This window comes from Mugil cephalus, chromosome 8 (genome assembly GCF_022458985.1).
Source record: "Mugil cephalus isolate CIBA_MC_2020 chromosome 8, CIBA_Mcephalus_1.1, whole genome shotgun sequence".
In the NCBI taxonomy this organism is placed as follows: Eukaryota; Metazoa; Chordata; class Actinopteri; order Mugiliformes; family Mugilidae; genus Mugil; species Mugil cephalus.
Genome location: NC_061777.1, coordinates 15,664,788 through 15,680,434, shown reverse-complemented (window position 1 = coordinate 15,680,434; position 15,647 = coordinate 15,664,788). Strand labels below are relative to the sequence as shown.

General features: G+C 42.7%; 1 protein-coding gene across 29 annotated transcripts in view; it reads left to right on the top strand.

The window, feature by feature from the left end:
- The first annotated feature begins 1,736 nt into the window (after positions 1 to 1,736).
- Positions 1,737 to 15,647, top strand: part of mef2cb (myocyte enhancer factor 2cb) — a 65,199-nt gene continuing 51,288 nt past the window's right edge. For 7 of the 29 annotated variants that reach the window (XM_047591373.1, XM_047591380.1, XM_047591367.1 and 4 more), the window contains exons 1-2: positions 1,741 to 2,036; positions 8,629 to 8,753. The gene's annotated coding sequence lies outside the window, so the exon portion shown is untranslated. Of the gene's footprint in view, positions 2,037 to 8,628; positions 8,859 to 10,402; positions 11,024 to 15,647 lie in introns of those variants that run through there. The other 22 variants (XM_047591385.1, XM_047591382.1, XM_047591372.1 and 19 more) reach the window with 8 other exon arrangements.

Below are 15,647 nucleotides of genomic sequence, written 5' to 3'. Positions count from 1 at the left end.
CCTGCTGGTTCTTATGGTTGGCGGCCGACTGCCATGCCGCACTCTGTTTTTCCCCTCTGTGACCCTGCCACTCTCGTCATGCTTTAGTCCTCTACTCACCCCCTCCCTGGTACCTTTAAAGGGGAGACAGAGCTCGAATGCCCTCTCACCAGGGCCTCTGCTGGCAAAGCAGTGTATTCAGAGGAAGTCTGCGGCCAAACCACAAGTCCAGACACGGGCCAGTCATGTCACTGTGTCTGATCAAGATATCGAATCCCTCCCTCATCCAATTAGGTCACAATTAAATGAACTCATATCATGATCCATTCACCCACTCTCAACCGCTGTTCCCACCCAAAAAGATTACTGAATTCCTGTCCATGAGGTCATCGCAAATAGCAGACAGGGCAGACACTGACCCCTTAATGTATAGGGGTACAGGTAGTCATGGTGACAGGAATTCCCCAAAATAAAGAGATTAGTTGATTATCTGTGCCCAGAAACATGTAAACAATACAACCAGGTCGATGCAAAATATATTTAACTGTCAGGAGTGTGAATACCTATCATCCAGGGAACACCGTTGTTTTATCCCGGCTCACAGCAGACCCACTCTTTTGGATGTATTCTGGGAAAATCTATACTCCACTCATCTTTCCTCCGTATGATCAATCCCCACATTAACAAATTCAGTTGATTTAAGGGGGATATATAAGACACTAATTTGGGTTTATCATTTGTCATTATCTTCATTAGATTTTGGCATCAGGTATGAGAGCGTGACTGGAAAATATTTAATACAATTACAATTACCCCTGTGCCACCCCCACAAAACTCCACTAATGTACAAACAGTCACAGAGGATATTATGATTTAAGCTTGTTGATTCTTGCATTCTAGTGAATGTATCATTTAGAAGGAAAAATGGCTCGCAGTCAGGATGCCAGCAGCTTAGAAAAACTTTTCTTTTGGATGGAGATGTATGATTTTTATCAGGTCGAAATGAAAAAATAACATTTCCTGAGCATTAGGGTTTTTTGAAAGAACCCAGACTGTAGGCAGGTTTTAGTCATAGATATACTCAGTTAAATGAGTTTATAATTGCCAAATTATAGGTGTATACCACTGCACCTGGTATTTTGACATTTGACAAGATCCTATCGGCGCAGGCTAATGTTTTTCCAGTGGCTATTTATTTATGATTTACAATGATTATACTGAATCTGGTTATGAAAGAGTATTAGCTACTTACAAAATAAGTTCTACCGCTGTGATGTACTCAAATTAGAGAAATAATCATGTTTAAATAAACTCTCGGCCAGGAAGTTCTTTTATGTCATTCTCGTATAGTGTGGCGTCCCATCTGTGAGGAGAAAAATGAAAGAAAGATATCAAAAGTTCGTGCAATGTAGTTTGACATGGAGCTGTTTCAAAACAGCACAGCTAACGAGAAGAGTGGAAGAGTGTTGATACAGTTTCGAGTTGATGATGTGTGAAGGGGTAAAAAGGGAGAGGGTGGTCTTTTTTTTGCCACAGTGAAGATGGCAGCATTCTTTGGGTGGGGAGGGGGGGTACAAGGTCTGGTGTGTGTGTGTGTGTGTGTGTGTGTGTGTGAGTGTGTGTGTGTGTGTGTGTGTGGTGTGGTGGTGGGGTGGGGGGGGGGGGGGGGGGGGGGGGGGGGGGGTGACACTGATCCCTCAGAAGGCTAAATTTACCCAAGAGTGATAGGGGCAGGTGGATTCAGCCAGGACAGACGGGCAGGGGTGGCGGGGGTGGTTGGAAAGAACCGGACCTGGTTTCAGTTCAGGCAGAGATCGGGGGCAAACGCACAACCCAAATCGGGGGTTTCTATTCAAAGCCAGCTGGTCTGGCTTTATTACATGCTGGACATTTATTTTAAGCGGTTTGTTGGCATTTTTTATTTTTATTTTGTTTTTGTCAGATATCTCTTTTATTTTCCTCTCTTTTGAAGCATTTTTTTTTAACTGTTCGACTGAGCTGGGCCTCAGCTGGTGCTGCAGGGCGTAACTTCCTGGGGAAGCAGAGAAAAGGCACGGGTGAGTTTTTACAGTACACCTATTCCCTTCCTTTTCACCCCCCCCCCCTCCTCCCTCTCGTCCAAATCTCATTCTGTCAGTGGAAAACCTGTCTCGGTCAGGATTTCAAACCGTACCCCGCACAGCAGGTCATGACATGTTCAACAGATTAGGCCATAATTTTGATATCCGAGCCGCTCAATTTGAACCGTTCTGAAATTTATTTTGAAGAACGGTCGCCTAATTGTTTCATTATACGTTTGCAGGATTTCTGTGAATGATGTCTTTGTCACGTAGCCCAACACAGAAACGACTATACCAGCCAAAAGATATACTTAACCGATGTTTGCTTTGAGTTTTTCCTGCTCTCGACAAAGCAGAAAGACAGTTAGAGAATCTCTAACAGCGCCGGAGGAGGAGTCAGGTACCAGCTGTTGCCAATCACCTCTGTTGAACACTTGGGGAATAGCTGATTGAGGCTCCTGGAACTGTGTGTTTAGTTTTAAGAGTCTACATTTTTATTTCTCTAAGGCCCGACAAATGGTTTAACTCACTACAGTGGAACTTTATATCGTGTTGTTTTTCTGTTTCTAATTATTCACAGTCAGTTTAGGTTACTGGTACTTTTAAGGGTAATTGCTTAGAACATCTCTTTGCACAATCTGGAGTTATCAGTGAGAGAAAAGAGCTCGGCCTTAACGTGCTGTTTGCTTTAGAAATGACTCATTTCATCAAGGTAGCTACCTAAGTGGCAAGTACACGCTTCAGACGCACTACGTGTCACGCAGTTCGGTGTCTGAGTAAGACATATTGTTAAAACTTTTGAAACAGTAGAGAAACTTTTGTCATTTCAAATGAACAGAGACGTGGTTGCTCTGACTGTAGGAGACATGAATAAAGGTCTCTACTGGAGGGCAGTCGTCCCAAAACAACTAAACGGAATTTCATACCAAAGCAAGGGCTTTATTTTATTTTAATGAGTGGTGAATGATTGTGTTGGTTTTTCCTTGAGGGTTTAGATTTGACTGGTGCTTTTGCATAAAATAAGTGAGTTGATTTGATATCTTTACATTTGGAGTTTTGTTATTTTAAGTGTTCAGCGCCCGCAACATTTATTCAGAATAAAAATGGAACCAAAATGGGTTTATTAAACTCTTTCTAAAGGAAAGCCAAAATAAAGGAAATTAACAATTTTTTTTAAATATATGGTACATAGAGTAAAAGGCAAATGCACATGTCCGTTTACACCTGGGGAGAGTGGCTGTCCTTATGCTATTAACTCAAAAAGCAGGACCTTAGAAACTTTGACCCAGTTTACAGGAACAGCACAGTCCTCACTTATTAGTTTTTCTGCCCCCCGAATTCCACGGCTTTGATGGTCAGCAGAGTTAAGGAAACGTGTTGTTTTCTTTCTCTGCAGGGTGGTGCACGCTTTTACGCAGTTGCCTTTCTGCCTTTGAAACTCACCTCATCCTGTCATTCCGCCCTCCACCTCCACCTATTAGTTTCATTGTTAGTTTCTGTTGTGTTTTATAAATCATGTATTTATAATACAACATCTAAAGTCGGCTACAATGCCATTTGCGGTCCCTGCTTCTTCGGTTTGTTTAAGTTTAGTGGGATGTAATTCGATGCAGATATGCATTCTGAGGTTTCCACCGGTGTCTTCGTGCAATTTAACAGGGAGGTTAAGATACGGCCTAGAAGTAATTCGCTGATTTGTTGTTATTCTGTATGGCTGCTGACAGAAGGCATGGTAGTCGTTAGTTTCCATGGTTATTTGGTGAGCACCACTGATCCAGATGCTGTTGAGTTACTGAAACGTCTGTACATTACTGTAGAAAGTGCATTTCATTTTTTAAACAAATTATAACTGAACCAGGACCAATTAGACATATGGGAGCACTTGAATTGTGATGGCATGGAAAGCACAAGTACCGTTGTTCTGTAACGGCCCTACGGTAACGGCATAGTGGCTGTGCTCTTAATTTTCCTTTTCATTCCCTTCTATCATTTTTATTATTTCATTTTGGAAGGTTTCCAGCTGCGGTCCATCCTCCCGTATAAAAACTCCCTTTCCTTCTAACCCCCTGAGCACTGGCGAGGCCAGAAAACAGTGTGACGCTCTGCCGCCGCCGCCGCCACGATACATCGCTTGTGTGCTGGGGCCGCCTAAATCTACAAAACACGAGTGCTGGCGCTAGGCAGCTCTTTTGATCTGCAGCTAATCTCAGTTGCCTGCGTCCCCTCTGATCATGTCTGAATAAGAATGAGTCGGGGGGTGATCCTGGAGGCACAAAGAGCTTTAGACGCTGCGGCTCGTCTGCCAAGCTCCGCCACATAGCGCGGGCCCTCCGCCGATGGTCGCTAGGCTCCGCTATCACACATCTGAAACGGGGAATCCTCATTTAGACGCGCATTATATTCCACTCCACTTGCTTTTCTTCACAGCGAGATGCTATCAGCTGCTTGTTGGGAGTGTGGGAGAAGTTGCACAGCCCTGCTGAGTGATCTTTAATTGTCAGGAGAATTGGCTGAGGTCACCAGCTGCAGGAGGGACTTCTGCTGTGTAATGATTACTCTGGGAATTCGTAACAGTTATGACCGTTTGCTTCCGTGCCATAGTTGAGCGCGTAACAACACACTGGTATGAGGGGAAATTCAAATGAGTAAGCCAGTAAATAAAAGAAAATAAAACCGTCGTCTTGTGCGGTTGGACGCAAGCTCTCGTGTCCTTGATACCTACAGGAATCTTAGCCTGTGAACCAAATTTCAACTGTAAATTTGGGTAATTCAGGAGCGTGTTTATTCACATGCTGATCGTGAAACTTGGTCAGATAGGAGATCTATTCCACAGCTGCATATTTAACACTAATAATGTTGTTTCAGACACAGTTTTTGCACCACTCCAGGAAACACCCCTTGAAGTGAGACAAAAAAGGCAACACTGGCATCTCCCCTTTATGAGCACAATTACAGAAAGGGCAGCGAGAACAATGAAATTACTGTGCCTGTGTTGGAGCAGTTCATAGAGAATTAGAATTACTTTCCAGCCATTCAAAAGGAGGAAAAATCATTAGCAGAAAGTGAATTTCTTTTTCTCCCCCCCCCCCCCCTCACTTGAAGCAATCTAGCAGAGACAAAGAGAACTTTGAGCCCTTGATATACAGACAGAAAGCGTGGCAGTCACACTCGCTACAGCACAGTAAAGACACGGGAAGGAGAGGAGGGGAGAGAGAAACAGGGATTAGAATAAAAAAGGAAGTTAATTAAAATATAATGTGCGATAATTGTTACTGATATTTCATTTCGGTTTAGAATAACTTTGCTTAAATGTTAATATGATTCCTCTAAATGAAAATGCTATAATGCAATTCAGATGCCGATTAAATTCTGTTTGGAGAATACCTCCAGTTAACCTACACCACTTTTATTGTGTGCTGAGAAGGGTGCAGACCTCCCCTGCAGGCAGCACCCTTAATTGCAGTGTCTGCGTACAATGTATTTTCCATATGCAGCAGATTGAACACCGATGACACCCGCCAAGTATGAACTCAAGATATGTGCGCCTTTCAAACATTTTGATTACATAAATGTGTTCATTAAGCAATCCGCCTGCAGCTATCAAGACCGAATAATCTTACTTGAATCTTACATTTTGCGTATCCGAATGTGAAGTAGATGTTTAATATCACACCTTAATTTCAAAAAGAGGCATGGCGTGGCCTTTGAATTAAACGTACAATTTAACCAAAAGGCCGCATGTGATAGTTTAGCACGACAAAGCGAAGAAGCAACAAGTCTGATCAACTTCTCACCCAACGCCACTGTACCTGTATCTCAGCCAGTCAGTGCAGTCACACGACCACGCGGCTTTTCCTGTGATGTAACTGGAGCATCAGGCAGAACAAAAGGAGAGCTTGTTGTTCAGCTTGTGCCTCATCCATAATGCAGAAAAGGTGTACAGACAGCATGCTGTTGGTTAAACACAACACATGCAAATCACCTGTGCCGTCTCTCATTTGACACTGCTTAGTGCTGCGTTCAACTTAATTCTCGTACTGTAAAGCTGAGCCAGTGGAAGACACTGGACAGATATCGTTAATGCTCCAACCACAGTGAACAAAGTGGTTAAATGCGACCACTTCAAGTCAAACATCAGTTTATTGTGCAGGGTTTTTCTCTGTGAAGGCAATAGAAGATAAGAAGGAATAAAAAGACTGTGGTTAGTGTCAGTTCAGGTGTCAGATGTACGTTTATCAAAGTATTTTTTTTTAACAATGACACATTTTCCGGTTGTAATTACCTCAAGGCTTTCTTTCACAGGTAGAATTATCAGGGAAAATTGCCTGTAAGCTGAAGTCAGCGACGGAAATTGCACCTTCGTATTACAAAAGCTCATTTGAGTGTACAAATAAAAACCTCCCCATAATTATGAATTTCTTTGTTTTATATATTGCGTAATATGAGGATATATCATTTCAATTAATTAAAATTAATTTCTTCACCTTTGCTTCCCTAATTATAATGTACTGTGGCACAATTCCTATAATTACTGATGATATTGCCCTCTGAGTTTCATTAAAGCCCTTATTAATAAGGAGTTCCAAATCATGTATAATACAACACTTTGGATGACTTACACAAAGAGAAAATGCAGATCTGCAGGGAGATGTCTCTTATCTCGCCTTCAAAATGTGAGACGACTTCTGAAGCAGGTATTGTTTTGCCTGAGAACAGAAGTCAGATGATCTGCCATGGTAAAAACCTGCATAGTTAGGATATGAAACTAAAACAAATGTAAGATGGCAAGATTTACATTTACTGAATTTCTTTCAACATTTTAAATAATTTAAGTCAGTGTTACAGTTCAGCACAATGTATTCAGTCATTAGTTATATATTACGTTTTGAACTATTTCTTCAGTCAAGGCCTAACTGTAACAAAAGATGTTCTCCTTGATTTTAATAACACATAATAGGTTGAACATTTTACCACAGACTTTTTAACCTCCCAGCCATGAACTTTTAGAAGAAGAAAAGTTATATTTAACAATAATTTCCCAGTGAATTACTACCCCTCAAACACGAATGCTGCTGTAAGACGGGCAGACAACACACAAACATCCTCATACGCAAGTGCAAAAATGCAATCCATAGATTCCCAGCTGAGCCCCCTGAGTAAAATTGGCCTGCAGGTCTTTCTGTGCCCCTTTGGTCGTCACATCATGTCGCATCAATCTCGTGTCAAGATGCCAAGTGTCTCTCAAATTCATTAGGGACAGGAAGAATGACTGAAAGAGGTAAATACCAAATAAAGCTGGAAGCATCCTCAGACATATCCGACACACAACAAACACTCCACGTGTCCCGCGTTGCTTCCGTAAAAGCTGGCTAATTCTCAGGAGCGGTGAGGCGGAGTGCTTGACAACATCATCAACTGTGACAGGCAGATTGTGTTTTCACGTGAGCATGATCGACAACAGATTGCACTGAGCCCGGGCTGTTCCTGTTTGCCCTGGAAATGTGCTTGTGTTTATCTTTCGCTTGAGAGAGGCATTCCTTTCTTTCTCCTTCTCTTACCCAAAAAAACGCGCGCATTTTCCGGCGAACCGTTCCGGCGTGCGTGTGTCACACATGCTGTGTGTGCGCGACTGCCAGGAGAGGCTTAAGAAACAATCCGAGCAAGATCAATATCAGCAAACCGCACTTATGTATTTGACTTAACATCCAGTCGCAGTTTCCCCCCCTCTTCTCTTTTTATGCTCGACTGATGCCAAACCCCACAAAATTGCATTTACCCAGAAGCCTAAAGTAAGTGTATACACACTGTGACATACTCAAAATTACATAATTGAATTGGCAAACTGCAAATCAAATTTTTCTCCACCAGGCTTTGATGAGACAGTCAAGCCACACTTGAACACACCCACAAACACGTTCCTCAGAATACAAGTTCGGGATTGTGTGTTCTGATAGTAGGAGGGAGGGACGGTGGCTAATGAGTTGGGCTGGGAAAGTTTCACAAGAAGCAAGAAACTGATCATTTAGCTCATTATGATTAATGAGAAAATTGTTTATCTTAAAACAGCAGAAATGGCACAACCTGCGATATTTAAGCTACAACATATTTAGCTTGTCTGCACGCGCGTTATGTACCAAATTCTAAATTTATCACGTTTAAATGGCATAATGTGACACACTTTGAAGTGCAGTGTAATAAATGTTTCTGCAGTGTTCAGATTTAGCCATAGACGCCCTCAAATATATACAGTAGGTCTTCTCTACTTCGCATTAAACGTACGAGCACTGAGTGAACGTGAAGTGTGACTTCACCATAGGTTTATCCCCACAGACAAGTCAGACAGTCGTTTATGAATATGCATGAGCTCGTGTTTTCCTCGTTTAATGATTGTTCACCATTCAAATGTATTCAATCCACATCCCCCCATTCATCTCTCTGTACGCTATACCGCCATTAAAGACACACAGACATGCTGATGCTACACAGTTATTAACATATGTCCTACTCACTGTGCCAGTGCATTAAAAATACAGGCAACCAGTAACCATTTCGCTCGCAGCTTCACTCCCTCCTCTACTTCTCCTCCCAGGTGCCAACCGAAGACAACCTCAAGCATTGTGAAACCGAAAGGACCTCTACGACGAACTACTGACGCGCAGCGCAGAAAGCTACGAGAGTGAACGAGAGAGGGCAGACGAAGGAACGCCGGACGTGGTACGTGGAATCACACAAGCCCTCGTGGCGGCCCGTGCGCAGCCCCGCCATCAGACACCCGCGAAACTACCAGCCATGCACACTGAGACGTCTTGTCTGCTGAAGGTGTGAAATCAGTGTACTCAGTGTTTCATACGTGCTGACATGTAATGCCATTGATCTCCGCCATGTTGCATTTATGAACCCCACTGAGTCTAACAGACTACACCTTATTGATTGCTATGGAGGTCCGGGGGACCAGAGGAAATGCTATTAAAGATTAAAGGGTCAGGTGATGTGAAGGTGGTATCCAGAGTCATCAGACACCAGTGGCTTCAGTTACAGGCTGTAATGTCCGCCCGTCAAGCAGATTAGCTGGCTTGATTTATTTATTAAGCGATGTCCCGTCATTTCCTACCCCGACTGACTGACTCGGCGGATGACTGCATACATAGCTTACGCTTCACAGGTGAACTTCAAAGGAAGGGGAAGATTAAGAAGCCGCTCGGTGTCCACTTACACTACACTGTATCGACACTGCATGCGTGTCGTGCAAAGCTAAGATCAAAACAGAGGGCTTAGTTGCTTGTATGCATTTAGACCTAACGGCTTGTAAAGCAGGGTTAGGCTTTTATTAAACCGTTGAGAAATATGGACTTCAAACCTGCAGTTGTTTTCTTTTTACAAGGGCCCACTGCAAACGAGAGAGACCCAGTGGCATATTAGTCTGCAGCAGGCTTCATTTAGCACAGTCACTTAAAATCTTTAAACCGACCCAGCACCCATATAATGTGAGTTTAATAGAACTCTGGTATTACAAGGCCTATCTGCGATACATCTCTGTAGAGAAAGCCACTCCGCTGCCTGTCTGTGTCTTATCTGAAGTGGCAAACTTGCTGTTCTAATTGTTATCTTCACACTAATAGAGTGGATGTTTTGAAATCATTTGGTTGGATGGATAAAGGCTTGGTAATTCCCCATGCTTACTGTCTGTGTCAGGGCTTATCTGCAGGAGATAGCTGGCTCTTGGAGAATGATTGGCGGCATGCAGGAGGTGGAAAGTGCAGCCCTGTCTGAAAGTAGAGGGCATTCACCAACATCCAAGAAACTGTTGCGAATTGAAGAACGGTATTGTTCGAGAGTTAGGACTTTTATTTATTTATTCATTATTGAAATCACATTTTCATTTGATGCAGTTAAACATTTTATCTCTCTATAAATTTAAATCTAATTTTTCTTAAAATATGGGTGTATTGTGATTATTAACGGAGAAGTGTTTCGTGGAGGGAGATTTCTCTTTGTGTCTTTTTCCAAAGTATTTCAACGAAAACAAGTGAAACTATTTCAGGGAATCAGGCGATTTCTCAGCATTTTGACAGTTTTATGGCTGAGGCTGACTAAAGTTTTAGCGTACTTGGCATCCGGCGTGGCACGCATGAAACAACAGGCTAAAACCGAACGTGCCGTAACAAAAACAGGCAACTTTGGCGCACGGATTTCGCCGTTTAAAGCCGGCCGCAGACGCGCAATAACGCGCTCTCAGTTGGTTCATTAGTTTAAGTACACATCCCCCATCATCTACCTCTAGTGGTCCTCTCAGAGCAGTTAATTGTGCGTCCACTCTATCGGGGCTGGCGCGATAATAAAGCCTTAAGAGCCATGCCTCGTTCATTAAAGTAGAGTTGGGAAATGTGAGACCGCCCCCTTTCAGGAGTCAAAGAAAAAAAGAGGAGAGCGAGGGAAAAAAATCGATTATTTCTCCTCGCACCGGGAGAGTAGAGGTTTAGTGAAAGACTCGGTCGGGATTGTGGGAAGGAAACAGAAACAGCGTCTCAACATCACTGTCAAGCTCCAGACGTCCAGCGCGTCCACCTCCGGCACAGCCTCTACGCAGCTCCGCCGAGTCCTTCGCCGCTCAACCGGCACCTCGCAGAGAGACCAGGCGAAGCGTCCTCACCGCCTCCTGAGAAGACACTGTCCGATCAGAGAGAGAGAGAGAGAAAGAGAGAGAGAGAGGGGGGGAGAGCAAGAGAGAGAGGGAGAGAGAGAGAGAGTAGTTTGCTCTGACATTATAGAGACTCCTACCGCGTACTGTAGGTTACTTTTTTTTTCCTCTCCCGGCGCCGTCCTCTGCTAAGTTGCGCTTCTGGATTTTAAGTGCGTCTCGGCGAACTCAGTCTCCACCAAGCAGCGGCTTCAGCCTTCCTGTCAAACAGCCGGGCCAAAACAGCCGGCGGACCGCTTGTTGTCGCCTCTACGCTTCACCCGGACAAGATTTCACGCGAAATAAAGTAAGTACCCCACTCGCATCACTTGCCGCTCAACTCGCGAACATCCACAATTAGTCCGCATCGTATGTTTTTTTTTCTCCCCTCTTCTTCTGTTTTTATTTTTAACCTTCCGGAGGGAAACTTGAGGGGGTCTATTCGGATGCGCGCTGCCTCCTTCCACAAAGTACAGTAACTGCGTGTATTGATTTGTTGTGACCCCTTACGACTTAAGCCGGTGACAACTATGTAATATAATTACATGGTGACATCAAATGGCTGTTTCTGGTCTATTAGAAGAGTCTCGTGTTTTAGGTAGTGTTACTGCCGTGTCGACCTTGTGCAGCTTTCTCGTGTCCACATGCAGGCGCACAGTCCCTAAGCCGCTGGAACTGAATATGCTGCCCTCCTTAACCTAATACATTATGCCCTCTTTTGCGTTATGGGATGGGAAAAGTTACACCAGCAGCCCAATTTAAAATGAGCACTGTAGCCTTCCTGATGTATAAGTTAATCAAACATTCTGACAAGAAACTTTAAAACAAGGTTTAAAGACTGTTTTAAAAACGTAGATCCAAAGTTTCTTCAGCTTAGATTATTTGTTTCTTTAAAGCAACACACTAGGAAAAAACAACTTCACAGAAGATGTCCTTATTATGTGGATAAATAGTTATTTTAAGATATTAAAAGAAAGGTTCAGAAATATACCAAGCTAATGTACATTAAACCAGCACTGTACATACATGGACAGCTTTTATTACAAAACGTTAAAAAAAAAAAAAAAAAAAAATAGGGGAACAGAGTTTGTTCAAACCAGAGACACAGTGAATCAGTGTTTAAGAGAAGGTTTGGCGTGACTTTGGGACTGAGACTGGCGCTAGAGCAAGTTTGTTATATTTACAAGTTGAGTTTATATCACTCTCATGTTGCTCAGTTGAACCTGTTGCAGAGGGAGAATTAATAATGGCATCATAATTAACTTGTGGCGACTGTAGCAAGGCTACAGCTTCAGAATTAAAACGGGATCATTAGTTTTTTGTACGTAAAGCGTGCAGATACGAGGCCCAGCAGAGGATGCTTAAAAATGTGAAATTACCAAAGCACACTTTGTTTTAATTCAGACCGACTGTGGAGCTGTGACTGTAGGCTGTGAGCATTTACTGTAGCTCACGATCATTAAGTCGAGCATAAAAGTGCACCTCTGCACTCTTATATTCGTTTCAGTTTGTTTTTGGGATGAACCACAAATTTATTACTGAAACAAATTCTGTTAGGGAAGTTTAAAAAGGTGGCTGTTGATGCAGACGTGGCAGACAGTTTTTCCGAAATTAATCAAAACATTCAAATAACATTTTGAAATTTACGAGAGCTTTTAAATTCGAAATAGAGACACGTGAGCTGGATTTTTTATCAGGGCACTAAGGAAAGTGTAATATTTTAAGTGGTAAAGTGTTGCTGTCTATTACAGCATATCAACCTAATTTGTTTGTCCGTGTAAAGCGCACTGCATACATTCAAGTATTTACTGCATGATTGCTTCGCATTTAGTTCAATTTGAAAAAGAACCATACTCCCTATTTATAGAACATTTGAGGTGTATGTATTTTTTTAACATTTTTACTGCGTGTAGTATTTTTTTATATTGCTTCATTACCTTTTATAATCCTTTTATGTGAATTGTTTTCCCATGATAAAAAAATACAAGACTATTAGTATTTAAAAAAGGACCTTGCACATGGCCTTCCCCTCTCTGACCATTGTCAATGAAGTTGTTCAGTTTGGCCTGTCTGGCCTGTTGCTCTCTTGGGATTTAGCGATAGGTTAATCCGCTCAGAGGAAGGTGAGCACTCGCATGTGGACCCACACGATTACACACAGAGGACTCTGTCAGCCAGGCTCTGTAATCTCAGGGACCCTTTGCAAACACACACATGCACGCATGTGTGCAGTTGTGCGAAAAAAACGCGCACAAACGCATAGACAAAAGCGTGGTCTCCCTCCTTTCTCCCTCCCGTCTTTTCTGCCACACTCAGACACACTTTTACACACATGCACGCATCGACACCCACACTATCTGGCCTGCGCTGCTTTTGTTTCCCTTATTCTCTTGAAACCTCTCCCTCTTGACAAAATCATTTGGGATTTTTGGGCGCTGATTCACAAAACCAACAGTGACAACACACTCTTACCCTTCTCACAGAGAGGGATTAGAAGGTCACGTGTCTGTGTGATTGGCCAGGGCATTGAGCCGATTGTCAGGGCACTTTGCTGTACACCAGGGGCTCAGTAAAGCTTAAGTGAAGGGAAGGGATACGTCGCAGGCCATGGTCACGGCTTTACCATGTGCTTTACAAGCACCCAGGCAAAATCTGCATCTGACAAACCGTTTCTAATATCTTTCATCATAAGTGCTCATGTCTGTGTAACACAGTGCTCGTGAACTAGTTTTACTGGATGGCAGAGATGAGCATGGCCATGCAGAGTTAACCTCAGGGTGCTGCGTCTTTAAAGAAATTAAGGGGGTAAACTATACCACTGTGCTGCCTCAGTGCTTAAGACATTTGCTTCTGTACAAAAGATGCATTTTAAGATTCCCCTCCTCATGGAAAACCAGATCTATGAAAACATTATTCTTATGTATTTACGTTTAAGCAAATACTTTAATGGCCCCTTTTTGCTACGCTTTAAAGTTGTTTTTTTTCTCTAATGGTTTCAAATATTTTGGAAGGAGTTTGCTGAGTTTGCTCAGTGAAACATCAGTAAAACATTCATTTGCAGATTGCAGGTTGGCAAGATCTGGGGGTAGATATTGAAGAGCTGTAATTGGACTTCATGCCCTTTGGCTCAAAAATGAGAAAGTAATATAGGAGTCTATTGTGGACAATTATATTTACCTCATATATGAGGCCTCAACTATAAAATAATACAAATACAGTATCTTAAAACATTGACAGACACACCTGTATGTCCTGTATTTCACGAGTTACTTTTTGATTTAGCAGTATTTGTGATAGAATAAAGATAAGCTCAGTTTTTTAATAGATTTATCTGACATGAAAAACAGAAGAAATAAAAAGATATTTTGCGGAAATGGACTTTTTTTCCGCGGGTTTATAAGCAGGTGAAAATGCCTATGTTTTATAATAACTCAAGGGTTGTTGTATTGTTGTTAATTGCACAAGGCAGGTGTTCTGTCTTTTTGGTGCACAGGAGGAATATTCAACTTTTTTTTTGTTTATGTACATTTTATAGTACTAATGAAAACTGTAGGGCCCCACCTCACCGTGTTTATTTACTCGCGTTGAACACACCTGACTTTAACAGTCGTAACTAATTGCGCAGCGTTTTTCCAAAAACACATCTTTACGGTAGGGCCACTTTCCTTTCCGTATGTCTGGCGTTTCTGGTGAAAGTTAAAATAGTAACAATTTAGAGTAAATAACACAGGCCTTGAATGGTTTATGGCGCATTGAATGCATACATTTCAATATGTCCTGGTTTTTGCATAACGATGCAAAGTATTCTTCTGTCTCTATCTAGTAATTAGCAGTGACGTTCAGCAACTTTCTGTGTTCGCTGTAAGTGGATGGGGGTGTATGGGGTTTGTTCACTGGGGTGTTAAAGATCACAGAGGAATATATCAGCCTTTGATGTTTAATTGTATTGTAAAACACACTTTAGAATATTTCTGCATAAAATAGACTTCTGGCTGTGCTGTGCTTTGTGTTTGCTGTTTCTTTGTGTGTTTGTCTGTCAGTATGCGCTGTGTGTCTGGGAGGTGTGTGTGCGCGCGCGCGCGTGTGTGTGTGTGTGCGCGCGCGCGCATTCAACTTTGCGTCTTGTGTCTGTGTATTTGTGCGTTGGGATGTTTGTGCTTCAGTGTCGTTGTTTTTTTCTGTTTTTTTTTTTTTTTTTGTCTGAGTTTGTGAGGTTGTTGCTGGTGTATATTCAAATGAAAATGCGTGTTTTTCTTTTTCTCCTTTATCCTCGCACTGAAGAGGGAAGGATTTGATGTCTGGGATGATGGAGCCTGGAAAACAGTGTCAGTGTGAGGGCTGAAAAGGCAAACTGAGAAGACAGACGCGCTTGAAAACAGAGAAAGACACACGCGGAGAAAACGTAGCTAGGGATGCATCTGAGCCGGGGTTAGTTAAGAGCAGGGCGACAAAATGTTTGGCCGCTGATCAGGTATTCTTCGTCGCTTCGTGATGCTTTCGTGATGTCACTCTCAGCAAACTGATCTAGATGAACAGGATGTCCTGCCTTCTTCATCCTGTTTCCTGTTTCCTGCCTGGCCTGTTGGTCATTATTACAGCAGCTGCCTGCTGGGTGGTCTGTGCTCAGCAGTGCTGACCACACAATCATATCGTCAGCTGCAGCCCACCTAAAGAGACACCCAAAACACCTCACCATACTTGAGGCCTGCTCTCTGAAATATTTGGACAGAGAGCGAGTCCTGGGAGGCGATACGACTGGAGGAGTGCAGGGAGCCGAGGACTTTGAATGATAAGACAAAGAGAAACATTTAGAGTAGAACAGAGGTTGGATTTCTTTGTCTAAACAGTGGATGTTTCAGATTAGGCAGAATGCCACAACATCGAGACTTGAGTGACCATTAACATGCTTAGAAACGAATTCATCTACTTCC